The sequence below is a fragment of the Ictidomys tridecemlineatus genome, chromosome 13, assembly GCF_052094955.1.
Source record: "Ictidomys tridecemlineatus isolate mIctTri1 chromosome 13, mIctTri1.hap1, whole genome shotgun sequence".
Lineage (NCBI taxonomy): Eukaryota > Metazoa > Chordata > Mammalia > Rodentia > Sciuridae > Ictidomys > Ictidomys tridecemlineatus.
The window spans coordinates 78841745-78850507 of record NC_135489.1 but is presented as its reverse complement, the minus strand read 5'-3'; positions in this window follow the sequence as shown (position 1 = coordinate 78850507).

The window sequence follows — 8763 nt, the reverse complement described above, 5'->3', positions numbered from 1 at the left end:
TGTTCTTTTTTCTATGTTGTTCCAAAATATCCATTCACATAAATACTCCAGACCAATTTTTCTAGGATCTGACTTTCCTAAAAATCATTAGTTATTATCTATACTTGGAGCTGTGACCTAAATGAAGTACACAGCTATACTGGTTAAAATCACGTTCACTGGAAAAATATCCTACATGTTTGCCTTTCCAATCTGCCCATTAATGATGTAAAATACAGAGCTGTCTACTTCAGGCCTGTGCTAACATGCAATGGGATTCCTGTGTGAGGAACAGCAATGCTTTTACTCTTTTATTAGTTGGATAGAGATACTCAAATTAAGGTCATAGATATGGATGAACAAAAATTGAAAACTGAAATAAGTACCATCTACCTACTCATTCAATGTGTGGGAGATATGCTCATGTCTTTTATTTAAATAACACTCTCATTTTATAATAAATTTTAATTTAAATTGTAATAATAATAAATTGTACTATGCATTGCAAATTTATGCTTTATGGGATCAGGTAATACCAAAAACATAATTGACAATTTAGATTACATGTTTTGTTTTGTTTTGTTTGTGATCAAATATTCATTTCCTGCTTAGACCTAACAGCAGGCCAGGAATTACTTTGGAATTAATATTTATCAACAAAGGAGTGAGTAGAATTAGTCAAAATCCTTGTGCACGTTCTGTAATTTTTCTATTGAAACAGCTGTCAGATTTTTTTCAGTCTTTCTAACTACTTCCCATACTTTTGAATCCAATGTTTCATGTTCCAAGTGAGAGGGATGAGAAGCTCAAACCAGTCTAAGTCAATTGACAACCACAACTACTAAAACTGCATAATACCACTCTACTCTACAACCTATTCTTTGGTTTAAATTCCAAATTACCAACCTTATGGATTACTCAGCAAATAGTTTATAGAAGTAAGTCCAAGTGTGATATGTGGTGAATTCAAAATTCAACCAATTCACTATGAGGTGGGTCTTTTATCATGGTAGGTAGAAGTAGCAACTCTATTTCATTGTAGAAGAGCTGGCTTCCAGTATTTGCCATTTCAGTAGACTACCAAGAAATTATTGTCTATTTATCTTCTATCTGTGGGCAAACACATGTATTAATAACACTTCTATCCACTTTCCATGTTTTGGAGGTCAGGTACAGATAGCACAATACATCAATATCATGGACCAGTATAATTTTTATTGTCTGTCAGTAAAATAAAAGCCAATCTGAATGCTATTATGATGGCAAAAAGTAAATTTGACCTAGCAATAGGCTAAAATATTAAGAGTACATTCTTGTACTATCATAAAATACAAATACTTTGTGAGGACTGTTTTAGAAAGTACAATATTTGTCAGGTCAATGGCTATATATTGTTTCCAACTGTCAAAAATTTGGTTCATTGACTCTAGTAAAAATGCCACATCAGAAACAGAAGTTGTGATTGTAACTCTAGTTAACAATGAAGAGATCCTAGAATTTGTCCTGTTAGCATGCCATGGAACATCTTAGATGGCTAAATAGGGTACCCATCACTTGCCTTTCTCTCAGGTACAAGCACCATCTTCAACATGGAACCACAGTGCAGTGAGAGAAATATAGACTGTAGAGTGCTCTAGTTCTCTTCATCTTTGGGTCACTATAAGAAAAACAGAGGAGGCAATTCTGATAGGCTAGATAAGCTAGTTTGGGAACAATTATGGATCAGGAGGTTTCCAGCTGAAAAAGCTTAACTATTAACAACAGGTAAGTGCTTCTGTGAGTCGATGATAATTGAGAAAATAAAAGAGATGTGGATCAAGTTTGTAGCCAGACTCAGTGTAATGACTCTAAATTTAAAATCGTTGCATTTCTCATCTTTGGGCTTTTGATTATATCTGTTCTCAATGTGGAAAAAACCTCATATTTTCAGGTTTTTATACTGTTAGCCAAAGTCTTAAGTAAGCCAAACACCATGATGCCAATGAAGCTTTCTCTATTGTCCCCACGGATTGTCATCTTTCTAAAAAGGAAGATGTCCCCTATTGGAATTCAAAAATTATCTACATTTTTATCATGGAATAAATTTATGTTTATTTAACTTGATGTACCTTTTGTCCCGGAAGAAGAGCAGGGAGTCTTTGGAGTCTGTTTTTGTTTCAGGTGATTCGAAGAATGGAATAGGAAAGTAGAGCCTATGAAACAGGCAGTGTCAAGAAGTGAGAACAATTTCTGGTTGTGTACCATAATATTTATTCAGAAAGGAATGTATTAAAGTGGATCAAAATTTGTTAGACTGAAAGGGAGTGTATGCAGTCATTTTTGTGGAATCAGTTTTAGCCTGTTTCTACCCTGTTTTGACCCTTGTTTATGTTCTGTGGAGAATACCAAGACTTGGGATTACTGTGGTTGACAGGGTTTATTTTTACCAGCTGTTTTAAATTCACACCAATAAAGTACTGATGGTCTTACAAAAGAAATGAACTCAAAGTTCTCAATTATAATAGACAATATTAGTTCAGACTCTAGAATTTTAATTTTTAACAGTCAAATTCTATACTCACAGGTTTCTGTTGGCTTCTCTTATACTTATCCACTTTAAAAAATCAATAACAGTTTTGACAAATTCTTCAGACACTTCCAACAGTTTAGACTCTGTAAATTGAAATTAGAAAAAATATATGAAATTTTCCTGATTGCTTAGATAAAAACCACACCTGTATAATATTGACTCAGTATTTTAGTCAGCTTTTTAATGGCTGTGACTAAAAGATGTGACCAGATAAAAACCTCTCTCTATCTATATCTAGAGATAGATATCTATATAATTTTTTTGGTTCCAGGGATTAAATTCAGGAGCATTTGACCACTGACTCACATCCTCACACCTAGTTTTTTGTATTTTGTTTAGAGACAAGGCCTCACTGTGTTGCTTAGCACCTCACTTTTGCTAAGGCTGGTTTTGAATTTGTGATCCTCCTGCCTCAGCCTCCTGAGGGGCTGTAATTACAGGTGTGAGCCATTGTACTCAGCAGACCAGAACAATTTTAAAGAAGGGAAAGTTTATTTGAGAACTCACAATTTCAGAAGTCTTAGTCCATAGAAGGCAGGCTGAATTCCAATGCAGAAGAGTTGGTGGAGCAAACCAGCTCACAGTGATCAGAAAGTAGAGAGAGACTCCAGTATCCAGATACAAAATATATACCTCATAGCCACGCCCCCCATGAGCCATTTCCTGCAGCCATACCCCATTTGCCACTAGTTATCACCCAGTTAATCCCATCAGGAAATGATACATTGATTAATTTAAGGCTATAGCCCAATCATTCCTCCTTCAAACCTTTTTGCATTGTCTCATATGTGAGACACCACATCTAAACCATAACATTCCTCCTCTGGCTCCCAAACACCAAATGCTCACACTCATCTGGTAAAGCAAAGTACATTTATTCTATTCCCAAGAATCCCCATGGTTTCAAAGATTCTGAGATGGTTCAAAGTTCAAATTCAAAGTCTTCTCTGAGGCTCAAGGAAATCTCACATTGTGAACTCCAATAAAATTAAAAGCACTTTAAAAATATACAATGTATAAAGGCACTAAGTAAATATTTCCATTTGCAAAACTAAGGGCATAGAAACAAGGGATGGGACCAAAGCGAGACCAAAATCCAGCTGGGCAAAGCAGTCCTGTAGCTCCATGTCCTGAATCTGGGGCATAGGGAGAGCATGGTGTTCTTTCCAAAAAGATTGTGTAGCTCTGCCCCTGTGGCCTTGTTTGTTGCAGCCCCAGAGGCTCCTCTGTTGGCTTGCCTCTGTCCATGTCCTGCAGCTTCCTAGGACAATGTCCCATGTTGCTGGCATTTCTTAATCTTGGGGGTCTCCACTGCAGCTTTGGCTTCCTCCTCACATCTCCACAATTTGACTTCTCAGGGGCTAACTGCAGGGACTCCGACACAGCTGCACTTTTCCTGGCTTCTAAGGCCTTCCTTCGAAATCTTGGTGGAAGCCTCTCTGAACCCCTAACTCCAGCATCCTGCATTCCTACAGAACCAGCACCATGTGGTTGATGTCATCTCAAGAATTAGTGAAGCTTCCAGAGATGCAGGCTGCTGCATCATCTGAGTATCTGAAAGACTGAGCATGTTTAAAAAAACTTCCTAAGCTCCTTGTGCAAAAAGGATTCCCCACTGGTCTCTTAAAACAATTTTCACTTTTACTCCCTTTAGACTGAAGTGGGTGTGGTCTTACCTGCTCCTAGGATATCCTTAAGCCATCTTTCTTATTGTCCCTGGGCAAACTCTTTAGCATTTCTTTAATGGCAGTAAGTCTTTAACAACTTCAACTCCCTTAGCCCCAGTTTTACTCCAACTTTTCAAGCCAAATATTTCCAGTCTTTCTACTCTGCTTTCTGCTCCTGAAAAATCACAATTAACTTGGCTAAAAGCTGCCAACAATATCCATGCCACTTCTTGAATGCTATGCTTCCTAGAAATTTCTTCTGCCAGATTAAGGAGTGCATTGCTTTTAAAATCAGCTTCACAGAAAGTCTCAGTACATGGGCAAAATGCATATGACTTCTCAGCCAGAACATAACATGAATGGTCTCTAGTCTCACTGCTGATGGTGTCCTCTAAACCCTTTTGAGCCCTGTCTTCACTGTTCACCATCATAAATGGCATTCAGGTCTTCTGAGCTCCCACCAGAATTGGCTATTAAGCTTCATTTACAACAATCTAAAGCATTTCCAGCTTGCACTGCAAACATCTCTATATCCCTCCCCACCAATTCCTAAAAGTTCAAAAAGCTTCTGAAGCACATGGTCAGATTAGTTATAGCAAGGACCCCACAACTTGGTACCAATTTTTGTTTTAGTCTGATTTTTCACTGCTGTGTCTAAAAGATCTGACCAGAACAATTTTAAAGGAAGAAAAGTTTATTTGATGGCTCACAGTATCAGAGGTCTTAGTCCATAGAAGACTGACTCCATTCCTCAAGGATTGAGATGAGGCAGAATACCAAGGCAGAAGAGTGTGGCAGAGGGAACCAGCTCACATGGTGATCAGGAAAGAGATAAGGAGACTACACCCTCCAGATACAAAATATATACCCCAAGGCTATGCTCCCCAATGAACCACTTCTTCCAGCTACATCCCATGTACCTCCAGTGACAACTCAGTTGATCCTATCAAGGATCCATGCACTGATTAGGTTAAAGTTATAGCCCAATCATTTCTCCTCAAAACCTTCTTGCAATTGGCTACACATGAGCTTCTGGGAGACATCACATGTAAACCATAACACTCAGGTACTAGGCAGGTATAAATCAGGAAAGATTCACTGTGGCTGACCTATGATCTTGTCATTACAGTTGCCCACCCTGTAGCGCAAAAGAGAAAACAGAAGATCCACTATCTTCAACATCCTGGTTCTGGCTCATTGGCACCTTGATTGATCTGAGCAGTCTGCGATCAGACTCAAATTTTTTTTATCCTGAAGGATTTTCCATCTCCTTTGTGGAGAAGATCAGTCAATACTGGGATAAATTAAGCTGTTCTATAGTGGAAGACCCACACCTTGTTGCTGAAAAATGCTCTATCTTTCCTGGCTCTCTTTAGACAGCTCTTATCACAGATAATTGAAATGTAATAAAATATCCTTTAAAATACCTAAGAATTAAAAAAATAATAATAATAAAAATCAAATACCTAAGAATTGAATCTGTACTCTCTTATGAAAAGTCAGCAGAGAATCTGCTGTAATTGTGGGTTCATATCTTATTAATAATTAATTCTCAGAGATTAGAATAATAAACTAATTAAAAACACAGGACATTATAATTTTTGTTACTTTCCCATGTTATGTACAATATGGAAAACAAAGATTTACTCAATCCTTCCCTTTAAAGGATCTGTTTTATCCATTTTCCTCCTAACTTTCCTTTCATCACTGCCTGCAGTTATCCCTAAATCTCTGACAATCCGTCCCAAGTGCGTTCTCAAATCCACCCTTTCCCAGAGCACGCATCTCATTGAGGCATGTTCTTCATAGTGAACTAGTGTCGAGGTTTTCTGTTTGCTACCACCCCGTGTCAATTCCTTCTCCTCTCCTTCTAAAGCAACATTTCTAAAGCTTGGATTCATTCATGTCATTGCCTATGTAAAAAAGTCTCCCAACTTCCTTCAGATTGTTGACCAAATTAGCACTCTACAGGGGGAGGGGGTAATTATTTCAAATATTTAGTTCCTACCACATATCTGTCCTCCTTTCTGCTTTGTACAAATCACCTGAGTTTCCCCACCACATGCCACCATCTTGTACCCCAATACCTCCTTTCCTCATCATTGATTCCTGCCTGAAGAAATTTGCCAATGACCAATACTTAAGGCTGATGATTCAGCTCTGGTAATATGCCTTAAAGGCCACTGTCCTAGGATCCATCAAGAAGTGGCTCTTTTCTTACTGCTATGAAAGCTTCCATAACATTGCTCTGATATATTTTGTTGGTATTCTATCTAATGAGGAAAAAAAAGAAATGATTCCAGAAAATGTGAAATATTGTGGAATAATCTAATTGAAAGCTAAATGAGTTGTTTTAGGGATATAGTCAGGAAGGAGAACTACAAGAGGAAAGATTTTTTAATAAGTTTTTGTTTTATTGCATTTATAGTTTGTCTGTTTTATGTAATGTGTACCCCCATTTTAATAACAAAATAATGAAAAATGCCCCCAAATCCAGTAGTTTTGACTAAAAAAATATTTGGTTCCTATAAACTGTTTATTCACTAGATGAAAGAAAAACTTGCAAGAGATGTTGTATTAGCCCCTTGCCACTCTGATCTACTCTTCTTTGCTGTGCTTTACCTCACTATTCGTAACTTTGGTAGTGTCAAAAGGATCACTTTTTCTTTTGAGAAAAGGAGAACAAGAGACAGACCCAATGTGGATACAAAATGTTTGGGAAAAGTCCAAGAGGAAAGAGAAATGACATTTTGTATAAGTTTATTTTGCAACTAATATAAGTAATAGTCAAACTCTGTACATTTAAGTTATACTTTTAGAAGTCATTTTTAATTAGGCAATACTATTTTAATAAGCTTATTATATACACATATTGTTTTGAAATCTGTATTCATTGTAAAGGAGATAAATTGGGGTAATAAAAAAATGAATTTCCATCATGTGTTAACCTGATTTTTATAGTATATTTTTATCTGCTAATCTGCTGATGAACAACAAGGGTATTTCTACATTTTGGCTATTGTCAATAATGGTGTAATAAACTTGGAAATGTAGATGTCTCTTTGACATACTAATTTCAATTATTTTCAGTATTTACCCCATAGTGGGATTATAGGGTAATATGGTAATTCTATTTTTTAATTATCCAATGAACCTTTGTATTGATTTCTATAATTGCTGTACTAATTTACATTCCCCCAAACAGTTACACATTTAGCTTCTCAAGAATAATAAAGTTGCAGATGTGGTGGTGCATACCTGTAATCCCAGCAGTTTAGGAGGCTGAGGCAGGAGGATTATGAGTACAAAGCTAGCCTCAGCAACAGCGAGGTGCTAAGCAATTCAGTGAGATTCTGTCTCTAAATAAAATACAAAAAGGGGGGCGCGCTGGGGATGTGGCTCAGTAGTTTATTGTCCTTGAGTTCAATCCCTGGTATGCAAAAATAAATAAATAAATAAATAAAGTTGAAGTATTTGATGATAAAATTCAAGTACTTTCTTCACCTAAACCAATTAGGAAATCTCTTCTAAATACATGATCCTAAATTATTCTAATGAACATTTTATCTAAAATAAACATAAGTAAGTTTACATTGGGAAGAAAAATGCAAAATTCCCCCTCAAATATTGGTCTGAGTGTTAAAGTGAGCATACATCTTACTTTTAGCCACAGTGGAATTAATTACCACTTAGTTAAAAATATGGAAAATAAATTTAAAAAATCAACATAATTTTCCAATATTTTATCTTGTTACATATAGTCCTCTCTGCATTCTATTAATAAGGGTGTCTTATATCACCTGCATAATGAGATAACTTAAGAGTAGAGGGCAGACTCTGGCAGGCATGAAAGTACAGTGATACCCATAATTGCTGTGTGACCCTGGACTGAGATCTGGTTGCAGTGCGCCCCAGGTCCTGTTTTACCCAGCACAGAAGAAAACAGCTATATTAGATGTTAGTTCTTGTTTCCATGATCCGTTGCCCCTCTGTGTACATGGAAGGGTGGAAAGTGGGCCTTCTTCCCAGAGACATTTCAGGGTGGCAGGACACGATGGGAACATAAACTCATCTCAAGAAGCTGTAGCAGCACCTGGCATGTGGGGCTCATTGAACTTCCATTGGACTCTCAGCAGGGGGCTCAATGTCATGCTACCTGCCTGTGCATAACATACAACACGTAGAGCTCATATCTCTGATATGTTCTCTTAGAAGAGTTTTTTTTTAATGCTCTGTGGGATAAACCTCTTCTATTTAATAATAGAAATAGCACCTCCTTTCATTAAGATTGTGCTTAGAAGCTGGGTGTGGTGGCACACACGTATAATCCCAGTGGCTCTAGAGGTTGAGGCAGGAGGATTGCCAGTTCAAAGCCAGACTCAACAAAAGGCAGGTGCCAAGCAACTCAGTGAGACCCTGTCTTTAAATAAAATACAAAGTAGGGATGTGATGTGGCAGTGGTTGAGTGCCCCTGAGTTCAATCCCCTGTACCCGCCCCTCCCCCAAAACAGATTGTGCTTAGACTTATGTCAATAATAATTTGAAAAT